General features: G+C 31.6%; 1 long non-coding RNA gene across 2 annotated transcripts in view; it reads left to right on the top strand.

Moving 5' to 3' along the window:
- The first annotated feature begins 7,679 nt into the window (after positions 1-7,679).
- LOC148285173 (uncharacterized) overlaps positions 7,680-20,560 on the top strand; it is a 32,047-nt gene continuing 19,166 nt past the window's right edge. For both annotated transcript variants that reach the window (XR_015822696.1, XR_015822695.1), the window contains exons 1-2: positions 7,680-7,908; positions 8,982-9,137. This is a non-coding gene — a long non-coding RNA (uncharacterized LOC148285173). The remainder of the gene's footprint in view (positions 7,909-8,981; positions 9,138-20,560) is intronic.

The following is a 20,560-nucleotide window of genomic DNA, read 5'->3' as shown; positions in this document are numbered from 1 at the left end:
AACCAAAACCCTGGACGGCTGCTGTCAGGTAAAAATCTTTAATTAGGAAATCGAGAGGAGATAAGTCCGCCTCATTGTGTATGGCTGGTGGGTTCACTACCATTTTTGAGGTTCTAGGAACGTACCCTGTCGATGAAAATTGCAGTTTATTATATTTATGATCTTATTTTCCAGCACCTTTCTAAACACTGAAATGAGGCGGGTTTACATTTACGCGTAATTTTATATATTATGCCTCTATAGATGTTTATTATATTTACGCGCAATATTGTATATATATTATATGAGATCCGGGTGTATATTTGGAGGTAATATAACACACGACTTTCGGATATATGTTTAGTTGTAAAATCATATTTATTTTTTTCAATTAAAAAAAAATTAAAAATATAGGGTTAAGTGCATTTCTGTTTTTAGGTAAAAGCGCATATTGAGCGCAAAAGTCTTACTTAAAAAAACAGCAATTGAATACGACCTTCTATTTGTTTATTTCACATTAAAAATAATGTATAATATCAGTAATAATAATATGCATTTTATTAAAAAAAAAAAAACTATTTTTCAAATATACAATAGCATTGTTTAAAAAGTAAATTATTAGTACGTTTAGTAAGTAGAAAAAACAAAACTATGAAATATGCGTGGGATTCGAACCACGGACCTTTGAACCGTGAGTCCGAGACACTAGCCACGAGACCACAACCCGATTCTAAAATGAATACAAATATTTTTAAATTTCAATAATAATTTGAAGCAAAAGTGTGCATTTTGTATTCTATTAAAAAAATCTTAACATCAATAGTCTATATACTAAGAATCAAATGATAATTAGTAAAAATCTTTCCGAATATCAATAAAAATTCAAAATGAAATAAAGTTATATATATAATAAGGGTGTGTTTAGGCGTAATATTACATGATGTCCGGGTGTAAAAGGAGCAATGTTATATGAAGTCCGGGTGTATAAATAGGAAAAATGTTATGTGAAGTCCGGGTGTACGAGTATATTTAGGCGTAATGTTATATGACGTTCTGGTATAGGTTTTAATAAGGTCTATATAGCCGTGATATTTCGGGTGTTTTAGCAAATTTTTGTACAAAGACCTTGAGTATATTTAAGGGTATTGTGAAATAAAGCCCAGGTGTATATTTAGACGTGATGTTATGTGAAATACGGGTGTATATTTAGGCGTAATGTTGTATGAAGTACGGGTGTATATTTAGGCGTAGGGTTATATGAAGTCCGGGTGTATATTTAGGCAGTTAGCCCACCTGACCTCACTAGCGTTACATCCTCGGCCATTAACCGCCATAGAAGGGAAGTGGAGGGGAGAATTGCAGCGAGAAAAAATCAAATTAAATCTTCTCGTAGTGTGCGTGCAAATGCACATCAGGTCGAATTACATAAATGCCTCCAAATTGCGGCTGACATAGATTTACTAGGAATTTGGTCTTATAAACTGCAAGTTCATTATGAAGTGGCATTCTGGATGTATATGAGAGTACAAGCAGATTACATTCAATCTGAATGGACCGGGACGTGCTCCAGGGCCTCGATTATGATGGGAAGATAAAATTTATCTTCAAGTTTATCTACAAAGTAAAATGATGTTTTCGGTATGAAAAATATAATATGTTTACATTTTTATTTCTAAATATGTTCAATTACTGGTTACTGACGAAGATGTTTTGAATTTTCATACAAATATACGCTTTTTCGTACATAAATATTGATATTAGTTTATACCGTCTCAGTATATACCGATAAAGATAGCCGTTCATAATCGCGGCCCTGGTGCTAGTGTCGCGGACTCACGGATCAGAGGTCTGAGGTTCGCACCCCGCTTTACCACAACTTGGTGCGCATTTTATAACAGTAAGTTATTTACAACTCGTTGGAAATAGTCCCCAAAATAGAAATATTTAAGAAATCATAAGAACGCAAATATTTAAAAAATCAAATATACTATTATAAAACATACTTGGATGAAGTGCAAAAGAAAATACACTTTACAATCGACAAGGAGAACCTATTTAAGAAGATAATTTGAAAGTCTAGATATATACATAGCTTATGAGTTGTCATTGACTGGTTTAAACTGATCACTTTTAACACATTGTTAAACATTACGAAATCTATATATGTCACCCATATTTTCTCCTACCAGGCTTAACCTGAAAACAAATTTAAATTTGTGAGCTCGCGTTTAGTCATCTCATTTTCAATTATTTTTTTTTTTAAATATATACCCGAATTTCGAAGACCCTAGATCATTAAATCGATTTTCGGGATGTGAAGAGAGGGCTTTCACTTCAATTTTCCACCGTCTGAGGATTGGCATCTGAAGATTGAAAGGCCGCTTACACGTAGACAATACAACATTGTTTGGTCCCAGAACTTGGCCATTGTCTATGTAAATAGCAATTTATAGGACAAAAAATATCTCCAGACACCGCCACTGAGATAGACAGACATACTATCTCCGCGGAACAATGATTACCCCTACTACCGGCGTATTATCTTCATGTGAACACGTACGGACAGGAACTTGTGGCAATAGCAATTTGCCGACAACTGCCGAAATTTGCGGCAGGAAAAAATATTTTTTATTATTTGGTTCGTCTTTTAACAATTCTAATACATCTTGGTGTAAAATTCGCTCGTAACAAACGTCGTCGTGTATTTATTTTTGCAGCGTTCACGTGTGAACTATGACCGAATTTTCGTATTGTCCCAGCGTTCTGTTCTGCGTGGTCGAGGTTGTTTGCCAAGCTGGGACAAGAAAATATTGTCATCTATTGTATGGTCCAATGTGAACGGCTCTTAAGACTGATTAACTAAACTTAATTTAACAGATGAGAATTTCGCATATGGAGTACCAATGAATTACCCTATGAGCCATCGGGTAAAGAAATAGAGATGATAATGATAAAAAGAGTTGCGAACTGTGTAACGTTAATGGTTTTTTATACTAATGTTTAAATATTTTGTTTCAATCTTTCGATTAAGATATTTTGTAAATAATTTATTGTTAAGTGACTTCAACCAACCATTAACTGCAATATAACTCAAATTATCCGAACTCCGACTATCCAAATCGCTGATTATCCGAATCGCTTTCAAAATTTCAGAAAAAAAAATAAGACGGAAACATACTGCAATTCGCATAATAATTATTCTGTCTTCACGCGCAATTGTCCTTCCCTCCGCGAATTGTCCTCCCTTCTTCCACTGTTCGTTTTGATCAGGCAGAGTGCTGTTGACCTGCTACGGTGACGGTACTTGGACAGCACTTGTAACTACGCTTAATATGTAAAAGTGTTTCCTCTTCATTTCATTAATTAATAGCTCTTTTTCTTAAAAAAATAGTTTTTACCTCCCCTTTTCAACATACATACAGTACCTAATTAATTAAAATAGACCCTTTTTAGGAAAAAATCAAATTATTCGAATTTTCGACTATCCGAACGGGGTCTGGTCCCAATTGATTCGGATAATTAGATTTCTACTGTAGTAGCAAATTTTGTATATGCCTAAACATTAGTATTCAACGACTTTTCGAGTTTATTTTTTTACTACTAGTATAAACTAATGTGTAATATACAGTTTGTTGCTTAGTTTGAGCGTGCGACTTATATGCATATATATTATGCATTTGTGCTCAATAGTCTTCGTAAAGAAGTATTGGTAAAACTAGACTGTGTAACAGTGTGTGTTCATTTTGGAGATTGTGTGGCGATTTTTTCTTTTATTTGTAGTGGTATGGTAACTAACCCTATTATCGCCGCTCCGATCAATTAATTTCAATGCAAAAAACATAAAAACATTTTTTTATTCGAATAAAATTTATTATGTCCACCAAGTAGTGTGATAGTTAGCGTGTTTGTTTACCCTGCAAAAGGTCTTAGGTTCGATTCCCGACATGGTTGAAATGAAATATTTATTTGAAAAATGTGTTTTTACTCTAGAATATTTCATAGCCCCTGGACTGGTACCTGAAGCATGGGACTTATCATCTTACCTTCATGTTACAAAATAATCAATGAACTCTTTGATTAGTGAACCAATGCCCTATTCACCATTTGGTGTGGAAAGGAAATATTAAAAAATAAATTAAAATATATTATAGGATTTGAATTATGTATGAGGATTTGAAAGCCACCAACAAGATAAAAAAAGTGGCTTGGTGGGATTTTAGTTTTAGTAAAAATAAAACAAGTGAAATTTTTTTAAATTGTAAAAATGTACAATTATACTATTAAATAGAATAAAATAAAAAAATAAAAATTCTGTGGCTTGGATCTAAAAGGGCTAAAGTGTTTTTCATTTGTTTTTGTCAACATTTTTTTATCAATGTACCACTTCATATGCTTTAATTAATATTATTTACGATGATTTTGCTCAAAACTGTTAGTGATAAAGTCATACGATTCCTGATCATTGTGTATCCTAACTCTCTTGCTTTTGTCCGTGTCCAGGCGGATGAAGAAAACAGTTCTGCGTGTGAAATAAAACCAACATTCCAATAAGTGTTCTTGCCTTAATAGCTACTCTCCGGTAAAGTCTCGAAAAAGACAATGGTTTGGGGATAAACCTACCTCATAGAGTACTGGTGAGTGCATCTGCATATACTGTTAGAAGTTTCGGGTTCATTTTGAGAGAATGGAAGTAAAATATTCAAAAGTAAAATGTTATTAAATGATATAAAAAGAAAAAATATTTTATTGGTTGGGTGGAAGAAATTGCCATTTGGCAATAAACCCGCTAATAAACAATTAACATTATGTACATAAAGTTAAATAAATTCATGTTATGATACCTGGTTCAGCCGATTATTTGTTTTTTTTTTGTATTTATTTTTATTAAAGAAAGTAAATATGAACAGAAAATATGAAAGGAAAAAAATAATGAAACCCACTAAACCACGGAACCGGCTTGTCAGCAAGATTCTGATTTTTCCTTTACATAGAAGAACGTTAGAGAGATTATGGAAATTTAAAAAGTAAAATAAAGATTATGAAGAACTATTTACGTATTTTTCAAATTTATTTCAAACGCAAAATATGAATTCAATTTACACGATTAACTAATACTCTATTGTCTATTTTTTCATGCTTTCAATGACTAGAGTTGTAAATGGGAGGCCGCACCTCACGTGCGCGGGAGTGAGTGCGAACACCACCGACATTAGCGAATTCACGAGTGTGTTGGTGCATTTTTGTATGCGCCAGTGTGCATTTTTACTGGTGTTGAATTTTTTAAAGTGTATGCACTTTGCAAGTGTGTGCGAGTCCACGCAACTTGTTTTTGGCAGTGCAATGGCCTAGCAAGCTAGTGCAATGGAAAGAGGAAGGGGGTACAGGGGCGGGTAATAAAAATATTTTAATGCATGTATATTTTAATGAAAATCAATACAGCAGTGCCCAGCCAACTTTTATGCGAGAGACTACACAGGCCGTCATAAAAAATGTATCTTTGTGCATATTCTATTATGCTATCAATTCATTTATTCCAAGATTGAATAGCCTAGGAAACCGTATCAGTTGTATTGACATTTTTCACACTAGCCAAATCAAGTTTACACATGCAATTAAAAAAAATTCTTAAGGAATCTAACTATTGTTTAAATGTTTTTGTCAATCTGTTAAAATAAATATCGTCTGATTAACTTGCAAAACTCCAAACTCGAATAATTTTTTTTTTACAGGAGAGTGAAAAAACAGTATAGTTTTAACAAATTATGCTGTTTTTTTACCCTACTGTAAAATTTTTATTTTTGGAGATTGGAGTTTTGCAAGTTAGTCAGACGACATACTATATGTATGTGTATAACAAGAATTTTGCAACTATATTTTTTAAATATTTAAAATAGGCTTTTTTTCGCCAAATGTCTTTTTTAAACGCCTCCACTCGTCTGCTAGTGATTTTGGCTCTTAAAAACAAGAATAAGAGAGAAAAAGAATATACGCTTTAATGAAACGACAAAAAAACCTACCCCTGAAAAAATTATATAATGTGAGATGTTTAGAATCAGTATGAAAGAGTTATGTGATAATGACATATTATTACTGTCTAAATTAAACGTAAACATCAGATGACATTGTGGGCTAAAAGTAGATAGAGACATTCAATTAATCTTGTTATTTATATTTGCCCTGAGGTCATAGCACAAGACCGTTTGTATTATACCTAGAGTATTAAATATCAAGTAATTACAACAATACCAACAAATGAAGAATTTATGTTTTTTATCCATAGAATTATAATATATCAGAAGGCGTGAAAAACCAAGTTTACAAACATCGCATCGCAAAAAAATCCCAATTAACCCCGCCCCCTCCCTGCATGACATTTCGCCTGTGCGATTGTGTGAAGTGGCCGTGTAATGTTGCCAGACCGCAAACAATTTATTATCATAGCACAAATAAAAGATAATTTTGTCTTATGTTACGTTATGTTTTACCAGAAAAAACATTTACTGACTGGACTATAAAAAAAAACAGGTCGATAGTCAGATGGCAGAAAGGACCATCTGTAATTTTCAAAAATGTTCAGGAGAGCTGAAATACGTCTCAATTTCAAGACTTTAATCCACAAACTAAAATATTTTTGTATTGTTTTTCAATAATAAATTACCATTCTAAATGACGCTGATTTTGTTAATTTTTTTCTGCGTGTATTTACTGAAATATAAATTAAAACTTTTGAAAACTAAAACAAAGACAAAAATACAGATAGACCCTTCTGCCATCTGACTACCGAGGTACTTTCGTTGGACAAATTAAAAAAAAAATATTCATCAATAATTGAGTAATTAAGTAAATTAAAACCGTTTAATATTAAACTAAGGCTTATTAATAGGAAGTCGGGAAAAAAATTCGACTACCCTGGCAATACTAACAAAATGTCGCTCTTGTTTTATTTCACAATATTACAGGCGGTAAAGTAATCAAATTCTTAAAAAACATTAATTGTGAATTCGCTATTTACACATGAAATGTAATCCCACCCTGCCCCATTTAATCCCAGCAGTATTTTGACACTTAATTACGACACAACACGGCATAATTGAATTTAAATCGGCAGTTGCGTACTTAGCGACATCTACAGAGTAAGTAATAACAATAACGTAAAACTACTCATTTATGAGTAGTTAACTCGGTTTCAGTTTGATGCGCGTACGAGGTTTCTAGACTTGTATGATTCTGTATTTATCGTTCTCAATTATCTTTAACTTACGCTACTTTTATTTTTATTTTCCTAAGTATGTTAAGTATAGTATATCGCATAGTATTATAATATGGTACAATGTATTAATATAATTTTTTAATCTGTGTAATATGCACGAGTATAACTATATTGTTTTTTTAAATTTACCGTTTTGTCATAGAATTATGTTATGTTTAATGTAAAAATGTTTAAGTTTATAAAAGATATTTATGCCGAATACACTAATAAAATAAATAAATATAAATACAATGCGTTAAAAACAATAATTTTGGCAATTAATCTTTGTTATCACCATCATAATTATTTCCGTATCTGCATCTAATAGAGCATAGTAGCATATTGTGGTTTGTTTATGGTTATAAAATTTAATAGATCGTTTGTTTATGGTTATTTAGTATCGGCTGTTTATGGATTGTTTACTCTTTCTTTAAATATTAACCAGTAAGAGTTATGTCTAATGTCAAAATATACAAAAACAGTGCCCTGAACAGCCGATTTACTATTGTGACAATAATATTTTGATTGGCTATTTGATTTTAAAAACTTAATTGCGTACTAACAGCCATTACATTTCTTGATATTATATGTTTACTCGATAATTTATATTCCTACTGGTTCAATTGAGTGGTATTATTTCTAAACACAATCCATGGACAGATTTGACACGTCATGTTAAAGTGAGTATCCTGAAGGGAAAATTGTTTTACTTTATATTTTATTAGTCTTAAATGTTTTTTTCATATTGAAATCTTATTTTTGTCCCAAATTGAGTTTCAGTAACTTCCGGGAATTAATACATTGTTATTGCTTTGTATATGATTTAAATTAAAATATCAAAAATACGTTAATAGTTTTATTATTATAATTTAAATGCAGTTCCACCCATTAAGATATGTTCTAACAAGAAATGTCAGTAGAAAAATTCAATCTATAATGTGATTTGGAATTTTTTTATTTATTATTATTTTTAAAAAAATAACCCGCCAAATCTCTATTCAAGAAGCTTGTCAGCAGGTGGATATGGAACTATTGGAGAATAATTAAATAGAGATGATGCTTCATGGAACAATAGGCTCAAATTGTTTTTTAAAAATCAGCGCTGTCGAGTATTACCGCATCAACATTACGCGTATATAAACAAGCATTGTAGAGTAAAAAAGGCTCACGGTCTATACAAGTTTTCTATGAATTTAAAGACGTATGTTGCGCCTATTTAAGCTGCTTTATATTTACTGACCGCTGAGTGTAAAACACTATTTTCCACTAAATACAAGATAAGTTCCGGAACCTCAGTTGAATAAAACACAGGACAGGTGTTTTGTGCCGCATCTAGTTTATGCATATAAGCCAATGATACGGAAGAAAATTATGGAAAATATACCACAACATTATTTTTCAATCCACCAATCGATTTTTTTTTCTTGGATTGCTTTCTTGCTGAGCTGGCGGAAATCGAACCCACAACGCCAGTTCCACAGTTGGCCTTCGAACTAACTACGTCACGGCGCCCGTCATTTTCTAAAAATAAATTAGAAGTCGTGGGAGTTGGAGTATCAGTCGACCTGCTAGAATTATTTAAATACAGCTGTTTTAGTGGGCAGATAGATGGAGCGTGTACATATAGACGTATTACTAAAAATACTCATGTAATATTTTTTATGATAAACAACAGAATGCTTATAATGTGAGTAAGGAATTTGGAAGGATACAGGGAGAATTATTGTTTAAAGGATGTATAACAATGTTTCAGGAACTTCTGAAAGGTGACTGATTAAAATGCATTTTTGATGAGTCCAGTGTTTTACATCTTAAAAAAAAATATATTACTGAACAATGCTGTGGCAATTGGAGGAAAAAAACATGTCTTCTTTTGAGAAGAACAAAGCGATAAACCACAAGCAGAAAGGTATTTTGTTAACAATATATTTTACATTGGTTTATTTATGTGATCACCTTATTTGCTTTGTAACATAAACAATTCTACTTCCGTTTAAAACATCCATCTTCTAATTTTTTAAACCTAAATGTGGTTGATTTATTTCCCGAAAATCACTCTTGCCATCCTTTGAATTTTTGTGAAAAGGTAAAGCATGAGTGAAGACTGTTCTAGGTTTATAAAAACACATTTAAATAGAGATAATTCTGAAAAAACAAAAATCCAAAATGTTAATCCGCTTTGTGGTCAAATGGTCTGTGCATTTGTCTACCATGCAAAAGGTCTCGGGTTCAATCCCGACATAGAGACATGAAAAATGTATTTGAAAAAATGTTTTTAATTTACCTTCATGTTACAAAAAAATAATCAAGATATGCTGCGATTGGTGTACGAATGCAGTGCCCTATGCACTATTAGGTGTTTAAAGGAAATGCTGATGGACAGTTAAAAACATTAATTTCTTTTACATAAGTATTTTATTTGCTATCTACGAGTAAAGGATCTGTTATGAATTTATATAACCATCTTTCAATCATTTAAGTAAATCAAAAAGATAAAAGACTTAATTTATTTGATAAAAAACCCTTATAAACCCGAAAACACGAAACTGGGCAGTGGTTCTTACATATCAGATGTCTGAAGTTAAAATTCCACTCTACCAAAACTTGATTTGCATTTTATAATAATCAGTTATTTACAACTCCTTGAAAATGTGTTTTTGGGAAAAAAAGACTTTCCCTTTCTTCTTTCTTTTCCACCCCCTCTCCTCTCTTCAAAGTATTGTGTAGATTTTAAGTAAATTTTTGTTTCAAATTTTGTATAAAATTATAAGATCCTGTAGGATATGTCCATTTGCTTGTAATTTTCTCAAACTGAACGGTTTGGGTAGGTAGGAATAAATTGACTTAAGGCAATATTTATTTACTAGTGCTTTATTAAGTTAGTTCACAAAATCTTAAGAACTAATATAAACTTTTAATAACATGATAATTTTATAATGAAAATTTCTCAATAACATATTTTTTCCAAGTAATTTGAAATATTTCGATCTTTTCTATCTCCTTAATTTCTTCAGGTAACTCATTGTACTGTTTCAATCCCTTAAATATGCCCGCCCTTTGTTTGTGCATAAATTGTATTTATATATATAAATATAAAGTGTTGAATAAATAAATGTAAATGTTTCTTTTTTTTAAATCAGCAAGTAAAATATTAATGAATATATATGTTAAAGTATGGGCGAAATATTACGCATTGCGTAAACTGATAACTTCAAATCTGTCGGTTATAAGCCCTTGACCTTTGTATTTGGAAGTGGACTTAGAAAAGTTCTTTTAATTTTTTAAAATCAATATGGATATTGTGAAGAAATGTTATCATACATAATTTTTTTTAAATATGTCTTTTAAAAAACGCGATATGTTTGGCCGTCAAGATTCGTGAAGATGTTCTTTTAAATTTAAACGTTCACAAAAAAATTCAAAATGTACACGAATCGTGACGTATTAATGGCGTGGCAAATGCAATGGATCGTTTTAGTGAGAATTTTAGATTTTAAATTGAAAAATATTTTTTATGCTACTTTTTTAAAGTCTTTTGCTCTTGACAGACTTGGCTCACGTTATCTAAGGTTAACTAACCTAAGGTAACCTCAGGTTGCCACACAGTGAGTCCAGGTAGTTTTTTCACACAATATAGTGTACTTTTTTTATTAATAACTTATATGTAAATATAAAATATTACATCAATATATTAAAGGTCAAAATAACATTAAAATCAAAATTTTACGTCCACCCTCCCAAGAATCGAAGCTGGGACTTCAAGAATGGTAGGCGAATGCATCAACTATTTTGTAACGAAGCGGAATTATTTCACTAATCAAAATTTTTACATTAGAACAAAAAAAATTCGTCCTAAGTTCGAGTTTAATTTCACAAATATCAGCCTAGACGCAATATAAGGATAACTGAAATCTACTTCCATTCTGTCATTTTTTTTTTTTTTTTAAATAAATCAATAATTCGCCGCCTTTGCGTTTTGAGGCCATGACTGAATTCGGGTAATAAACAAGTCCATAATGACGAGTGATAGAGACCCCAACATCCGTCCCAATAGGCCAGAGAGAGACGGAGCGATGTGCATGTCAGATGCATTAGGCACGACAATGCACAACTGGCTAAGGCGGATTTCGGGTGCAAGGAAAAAGAAACCAAATAAAACAGCATAGTGCATACAAATATAGGTGTATTATGGCTAACCCCTTCAAGGCTAGTTACGCACTCCGGTTGGCTGAAAAAAACGTCCATTCGATTAAAAAAAACAAAACACTGTCCTGTATTTAAGATCAACTATTTTGAAAGCGTATTTAATACCTAAAACCGTCTAATTCTCATTAAGAAAATTGACTACGTAGTCCTAGTAATCAAAATTTCACTAGTGTGTAGAAAATTTCACTGGACTTGAGGAGAAAATTTCACTTGGACTAAATAAGGAAATTTCACTTGAACTAGAAGAGAAATGTTGACTTGGACTAGAGGAAAAAATTCCACTTGGACCAGGGGAGAAAATTTCAAATGGACTAGATGAGTAGATTTCACGTGGACTAGAGAAAAAAAAATAACATGGACTTAATAGAAAATTTTATTTAGGATGCTGGAAAAAAATATGAGTGAAAAGTTTGAATTGAAGTTAAGTCTTAACATATTACAACAGAGATAAAGAACATTTAAGAGAAGGTAATATAAAAGTCTACGCATCTACTACACTTTACACACTGTGTAACATTCACCATTCTGCTATATTCCTTCAATTCTTTCATCTGTTGATGTTTGTGTGCCTTTTTTTCTAGATTGTGATTCTATGTCATTATAATTTGATCTAATTAATTAAACTATGTATTTTTATTGTTATTTATTGTGGTTTGACACAGGCATAGCCTTAAAAGCCTTAATAAGTTCATAAATATTTAATTTTGTAATTTTGAATGAATAAATCAATAAATAAATAAAGTAAATAAAATTATCTTCTCTTAAATGTTCTTTATCTCTGTTGTAATGTGTAATTATAAACAGCTCCCCAGGAAGTTGAATCCAGTCCTTGTCTACAAAAATTTGGACAAACTCAAAATACAGTTGATGAAGTTAAGTCCATTTAAATCTTCAATCAAGTTATGAACTATAGTGGTGAAAATTGGATGGTTAATAGTGCATCGAATTTTGGTAGGATGAATGGCATAAATTTAAATAAACCTTGTATAATATATTTTTAGGAAAAGTAAGTGAAAAGGTTTAGTTTGTGTCCGGGCGGAAAAAAAATACAGTTATGCCTGTGAAATAGAACCAAATCTTAGACTTATGTTTTTGACTCGACGTCTATTCTTATTTAAAAATGCTATTAAAGGAAATCAAGTGGGAATAAGTCCACCTAGTAGCAGAATAGCACAAGACTGATCGCCTTCCCGTGACAAAATATGATCATGACACGCTGCGGTTGGTGTACCAAAGCAGTGCCCTATTCACCATTAGGTGTGAAAAGGGAATGATGTTAGTGAAATTAATAATGGAACATACGATAAAACTATATATTTTACTAATGAAACTTATCAAGATATGCACTTTGTATCAATCATATTTCGATTCACCAAACGGATGTGTCGTTCATTCGGAAAAATGTATCAGATAATAAATCAGAATAATTTATTGCGTATTCTTAGCCATATCGAAAAAAACATGGTCTCATCTTCAGTGCATTTATAAATATTCATTGCAAACCAAAAGCGCATTCATCTTTCGTCTGTCAAACCCGACAGATTACCTTTTCAAATGTAAATTAATGTTCCAAACATAAAAACGGTTTGATATGTAATTCAATCAGATAATCCATCATTAAAATAAAATAAGCGTTAGAAACACTGACTTGTAATAAACAGACACGTTATTTCTATACCAGCAACATTTCGGAAAAAAAAAATATTGCGTTGGCATTAATAATTAAAAAAATAAATAATTACTATTAATCACTATACACAAGCAATCATTCATGTAAGAAAGAGATAAAAATATTTCTTTAGTTCATATTTATTTCTGAATAAATCGCCACATTCAACAGTTTGAAGGCTGTCTGGAGATCGGATATTTACTCATTGAAAACGAAATGTTGCCCATATAACGCCGCCATAACACCTATTCTAGATCTAAATAACTTCCTAGGGAAGAAATCTAGCCTGTCTGCAAACATTTGGATAAACTCAAAACATTGTGTATTTTTAATAATATAAACTCAAGCTCAAATCCTCTGACTATCAAACCAAATCATTGAAATGGTCGAGAGTTTCAAATACCTGGGAGTATATGTACAGAAAATGGCAGCTTTTAAAAAGAGCTGAATCTGCTGCTAGGAGTAGCAGGCGTCGCATTCGACAGTATGAAGACTGTCTGGAGAATTAATTTCTCAGTAAATACCAAATGCCACCTATGTAACGCCTGCATAATACCTATTCTCCTCTACGGATGCGAATTGTGGCACCTCACTAGGGCCCAAAATAGCAAAATACTGAATTTCGATGATTGGTGTTTCAGAAAATTTTTGGGCGTACAGTGGATTGGCCTTGTGAGGAATGAAGTAATAATAGAACGGACGCAGCAAACCTCAGTGACAAGTGTCATCAAGCGGAGGCAATACGATTGGCTGGGCCATACACTGCCTTAACTGCGCTTGCCTACTTTACAAGGAATCAGGTTTTGTACGTCCTGAACGTCCACTGCTGATTGTTCGTCAGCGGTTTATATCAGAATTTAAGGACGAGAACCTGACTTGGGAGATCGCACAGGAGCTAGCAGCTGATAGAGGTGCATAAAGGCTCTTGTAAATACCATATGCTCCAACTAGGGAGCGGACATAGAATAATGATGATGATGATGACTTAAAATATCATTTCTATAAACTTTTAGAAACGACACTAGCTAGCCGTTTAGTTAATAACAGCATATTTCGATATTATTCCTAGACGATTACCTTTCTATTCCATCTTTCCCTTGACCCGTCCTTATGGTACTTACCTCACATCAAGATATAAGAAATACAAAATAAGAACATTTGGATTTAGAACAAAACAAAACAACATTTTGACATTACAAAAGATTGCATAAAAATACTTGGATTTGTCGCGCGTCGTTGTAAAAGTTATCATAAATCGTTACATAATTCATAGGAAATTTCATCATCCAGTGCATAAAATTAAAAAACATCCTCATTGTATCAAAGGTAGGTACATATTCCGTGTTCCTTTCCTTTCTTCGAATATTTTCATCATTTTACAAAACGGAATGAAATTCGTTTTTTCGCTACTGTCCGCTTTTCGTTGACACTAGCATCTATCACCATTGCGATGAAATGTACGTTCTTAAGATAAACTTAACTAATTGTCGACTTATTCTATAAATTTGATTGTATTTAAGAATAAAACCACGCATTTTTAAAATTCATTTCGAAAACGCAAATATGTGCAAAAATTTACAAAATAATTTTATATTATATTATGGCCAGAATCGGTCAAACAGACTTGTACTTTGTTATGCTGGAGATGGTTCAGAATAAATTTCTGAGGTATCTTTATTTAAGGGAGTGCTGATACTAACCGTGGTTGTACCCGTTTGACTTCATACTGGGAATGATTGGCTAAAATAGTTTGGAGAAAAGAAGAATTGCATACTTGCCCATAGATTTTTTCAGATAAATCAGTGGTATTACGATCAACATAGGTGTAATGGAGAGTATTTCTCTCAATGTTCCTAATGACTACCTTAGACATAGGCAGCTTAAGTTTATCTTGCAGAACCAAAGTGCCGATGGCAATGCTAGTAGGAAAATCAATGTCTTTACTCAACCGTATCTCTTCAGATATCGACATCAGTGAAAAAAAGTTCAGATAGGATAGCATCCTTTTCTTTAATTGCTGGGTATTTTTATTTTACCATCTTTGTATATTTAAATTTAAGTATAAATGTTTTCGTGTTTTGTATGCCTTGAAATATTTGTAAATGATAAACGTATAAAATAAAGAAATTTAAATTGAAATATAGTAAAATATTTGTTCGGATCTATCGGTTCCAACAATATTTGGACAATGTATGTTCTAAGGAACCAATGTGTTGAGTTAAATAATTGATTCCTATTTGGGTAAGACGAAAATCTAAATAATTAAAAAAGACGTAATGATATATAATTAATTATTAATTTTCAAAATACATAAAAATACGAAAAATAAAAAAACAGAAAATATTGCTTATTAAAATAAAATGCTGTTTATAGTAGGATTTTTTGTTTATTAAGTTTACTTTGAATTTACTTACAGATATATTTGTCATTCGGGAGATAATTTTAATTTTTTATTCCTTTGAAAATAAAACTATTTTGACCGTGACTTGTGTGGAATTTAGGAATATTGTTGTTATTTTGGTATCTGAGTGACTTATTCATCTCAAATCCGTTTATTTTTTCTTCTTGGTAAATATTTATTTTGTTTTTTATTATGAACAGAGAAAAAAGAACATTTAATTATGTTTTTCTTTTCATACACGATGGGATATATCTGCGGAGCATCACGTTTAATCATGATGAAAGTCCGTTACACAATAAAGTTCCAGAAGGCAAAACCCACGAATTTATTGTAAATGCCATTTCTTCGCGCTTGTTACGTGTTTGTTTAATTAAACGCCATTGATTAGAAATGTGGCCACTGGCATTAACATCAGTGCCATAGCAGATAGGGAGAGGATGAATGGCGAGTGTCCGGCGCCATAAAACGGGACCCCTCCAGCTATGAGCTAAGCTAACCCCGGCGGAAAATTCCACCGAAGAAGGCAACGGGAAACCACTTCGGTTAATAATTCCCAGGATATCACTATGAAGAGAAATCAAACAATGGCCCCGAGTCCCGGGCGGTCCTTAAATGGACCAGGGGTGCGAAGAATCTCCCGGCTCGACATAGAACTGTGGAGGAGCTGCTTCGCACTGCTCAGTATAGGGAAGCTTTCTCCCAAGTGATCGTCAACGTCGGGGGGACCCGACATGACACGTGAAGAAGAAGAAGATTAGAAGATATCATTTTATAATTAATCATTATTATTGCGCGGCGCGGCACTGTATTGCTAATTTTAACATATTTTGATAAATTTTTATTACATGCATAGTAAAGTGAGCAGTTTCACATTTAAGATGTCAGTTCAGTGACATTGAAATATTGAAGTGTAAAACCACCTTTAAAAAAAATTATTTCCCAATTTTGAATCGAACTTGGAACCTTACGCATGATAAGTGACAGCGCAAACTACTACGCTTCGAAGCGGACTAATTTTCACTCGATTTCCCTATCGGGATACTAAAATGAGATAAGCCATTATGTTGAAAACTTTCTTTCAGGGTTCTAGTCCTATTGCACATATAGAATTGTATTCCTTATACTTCTGGACACGGTTTATTTTATAAATAAACGTATCAAAATATTATCTTTATTGTATAAGTGAAAATACATGTATATATTTGTTTGTCTGTTTGTCCGTAACAGTATCTTCTCCGAAACGGTATGTTGCAGCAACGTGAAATTTGGACACATCATTTTAGATGCAATTTTTTGATCAACTGTGATATTTTGGATTCACATTACACTCGGCCTATACTTGATACGAACTCTTACTTTTTAACGGGAAGTCGTAGAGACTTGAAATTAAGAGCCAACATTTGAAATTGCATTCCTAGATCAACAGTGCTATTTTTAAGCCAATTGTCTCTGGCTTTTCGTTATATTTTTTTTAATGTTTTGTGAAGTTTACAATCAATTATTTCAAGATCAGCCTCGCTGTTTTCAAGCCGAATGTTAAATTGTTAAATTGAAAAATAGACCCTTTTTAAATGTAAGATGAAATTACAATTTAAAGTGAACAAAATAAAAATAACAATACATTATTCTTTATAGCCATTGAAAACTGATTTAAGATCAATTTCGAGCAGAGCCGAGCAAAAGTTCTAGTAACTTGTAAAAAAAGTGTATATGGAATATGAAATATATTTTTACTTAATTTATTTAGAGGCAAAATAGTGATAAATTTTATAGTATCTTATTTTACCTTATCTTACAGTTTTGCAGCGTATCTTGATAATTTTTGTTACATGAAAGTAACATGAACAGAACATTTAAGATAATGTAATATAGAATTCTAGGCATCTACAGGGCTTATGACCTGTCAATGGCTGGTTTATGGCTATATTACCTTCTCTTTAATGTTCTTCATCTCTGTTGTAATATGTTAAAACAAACAGCTCCCCAGGGAGTTGAATCCAGTTCTTGTCTACGAAAATTTGGACTAACTCAAAATATTACAGTTTTACCCTTAAGGTTTCAGCCAAGGGCCCGTGCAATATTCTTACGTTATGAAATAAATATTTAATATCAACTATGGCGAGAATCGAACCCGAGACCTCTTGCATGATAGGCAAACGCGCTAAGTATTAGACGAGGCTGACAAATTGTACAAACTAGTATTACACATATTAACTCTTTGCGTATTATCTACTTCTAATACGAAAAATGCAATATTTTCTAAATGCAGGGGAGTTTCTATTTTCCCTGAAACTTATTGGCATCATTTTAAATACTTTAAAGCCTTTATAAAGCAGTTTTGAGCTCCAGTAGGCCTTACCTTATTAATGAATCTGTCAGAATAATTTAATTACGACTTTGAAAATAACTTTGAAATTACAATTTTGGATAAATCATTATTGCGATAAATTTTACAAATAAATCATTGAGACAATATAACAAATAATAAATTCGCTATACCCTTAAAAACTGCATCTTAAAATACCTATATTTGTTAATATTTTCTTAGAATTTATTACCATAGCCATATAAATAGTTGTCTTTATATGCTACATTTAAATAAAGTAAAAATTACCCTCTAATTATCTAGTCATTTACTAAATTGGATTGTATTTACGACTGAAACAAAATACATTTTATCTGTTCTGCGTTACCGTGCTATTCAAGTATTTTATCATCTCTCCAAGACACTTCATATTCATGTTAAAATGGTCAAGTGTTTTATAATTAATAACATGTATGTTTATTTAATAAATTTACAAAAAAAAAAAGTTATTGACGTCACCTCACTCTGCATCGTAGAGTAATGGTTTAAACGTTTACTCACAATGCTTGAGATTCATTCCGGAAGGAATGATATCGTAAAAAGTGGTTCATTGCAATATTTCATAGCACCTGAAATATTTGACCGATAATCCGATAATCTGCTGCATTGACATGTTTTTATACTTTTAAACTATTTTTAATTACTCATTTTGTATATATACCAATATATAAAATAAATATATTGCTGCTTTTACTATAATGTTTCATTAATTTTGAAGATGTTTTTAAATTGACTTAAATTTATTGTCTTATTTAAATATTCTTCTCGTCGTTTCTTTGAATCCCTTAAAATATGTTTGTAAATACTTATGTTTTTCCTTTTTAAAAATGTTGTTATTATTTTATTTTATTTTTGCATCTGAGCATGTTTTTCATTCTTTATTTTAATTCTTAACGTATAATTACTTTTACAAATTTTCTTCCTTTTTTTAATTTAAATTTTAGTTTTTAAACAACTTATATTTGTGTTTTTTTTCCTTCTCTTTTTTGTACTTTAATTAATAACCTTACATATAATAAGGAGACTTCACTGGTCCATTAGAGTTAAGTCTAACTGTGTAAAATATAAAACTATGTAACTGTATTGTATGTTTCCTAAATAAAATAAAAAAATAACCCATATCTAGTGTAAAAATTGAGTAAAAAAGGAGACGATAGCTATATTGATGATAAAGGCTGTGATTGTATAATAAAAATTCACTACCATGTCGATTAAAGCATCCGTTTTTTAAATTTTTAATGTTTTAATGAGTAAGTTCATACCATCTTAAAAACCAATTAAAACTTTTGATTAAATTACGTATTATGTCTAAATTTATCAAGAAAGTATTTTTCAAATTGATTTTTAATATTTCAAAGCTTTTAATTTCTTGAGGTAACTCATTGTACAGTTTTTAACCCTCGAACAATCAGTTAAGAGACTCTTGTTTTTCTCTTTATTGGTAATCTAATCTTTTTATATCTAGTTTCGTATGTTTGGCATTGTTGGTAAACTTTTTATTTGATTTAACCGATTAATAATTTAATTACGAAATCGTATCATTACACTTTGTTTGTTCCTACATTGAGAAAACCAATTTGCTATGTCATAATTCTGAGGTTTTTTTTTTGTTTTCCTTATTTTCTTTTTATGTTCCATATTCACATTTGAATGTTCAACCTTCGACTTTCGCAGATAAAAAATATTTTAATTAAAATTACTTTCCTGCAAAGTAAATACTATTTTTTGCACTAACATCAAAAAATTTGTCATAATCTTGTACGTAGAGATGTTTATCATTCTCACGTATACGGCATAAAAAGTTATTTGTATATTATGATCGCTTTCATTTTGGCAGTGCAGTTTTGATAAAACTGGGCCCGGTTCTAGAAGCATCCAAACCACAATATACCTACGCAGCTAGTATTACGTTTTGTCTTCTCCAGGTATGTACTCACCTGATATAAATGAGAAAATTTGAAAAATACTACTACATTATTTGACTTTCCATATTTGAGCGGAATCGAAAATATAAGAAAAAAGGTACTAGTTGAAATATGTTTTATGCGAAGGTTAGCTACCAGGGGCGAATCGTCAAAGTAAGCGATGATGCACAGCTTACCATTATATTTGACTTTAAATAATAATAAATTATGGTAACCATGTTTATGGGAAAAAAAAAAAAGTAATTGTCATTTATTATAAATCACCGTTTATATCTTTCTACAAAAAAATACCTATGAAGCGCGCCCAGCCCATTCTTACTGAACGATGAAACTAGCCGATTACCTCAGCTTATTCTTCCATACAAAAAAATACACTCTATTTTTCGTCTTTAACCCAAGTCGGCTTTTTTAGTACTAAAACAAACTCGCAGATTACAAATATTTTTAGAAGATTCTCGATTTGGAAACTAGTATTTTGAACATTATTTCCGAAGGACTATTTTTCTTTGATGGGATACCGTTGACATATTATGTATCACATAGGACAGATGGCGTTCGCAGTGGCCGTTTTAGGCATTATTCATTTTAAAAGAAGTCGGCCAGTGCTCAAGTCTTGACAGTACTGTCAATGACAGATCATAATGGAAATATCTGCGGAATGTCATTGTGGTATTTGTTAATAAACTTTTGTGCAAGTATTGTAATAAATAGTGTAGAATAAAACTACGTTTATCGCGTGGTTAATAATAATTGTTGAGTTGATTTT

Source organism: Micrasema longulum, unplaced genomic scaffold (assembly GCF_059751315.1).
Source record: "Micrasema longulum isolate JH-2025_06_02 unplaced genomic scaffold, ASM5975131v1 h1tg000049l, whole genome shotgun sequence".
NCBI lineage: Eukaryota > Metazoa > Arthropoda > Insecta > Trichoptera > Brachycentridae > Micrasema > Micrasema longulum.
The sequence above is the reverse complement of the archived record's forward strand: the minus strand, read 5'-3'. Positions and strand labels throughout refer to the sequence as shown.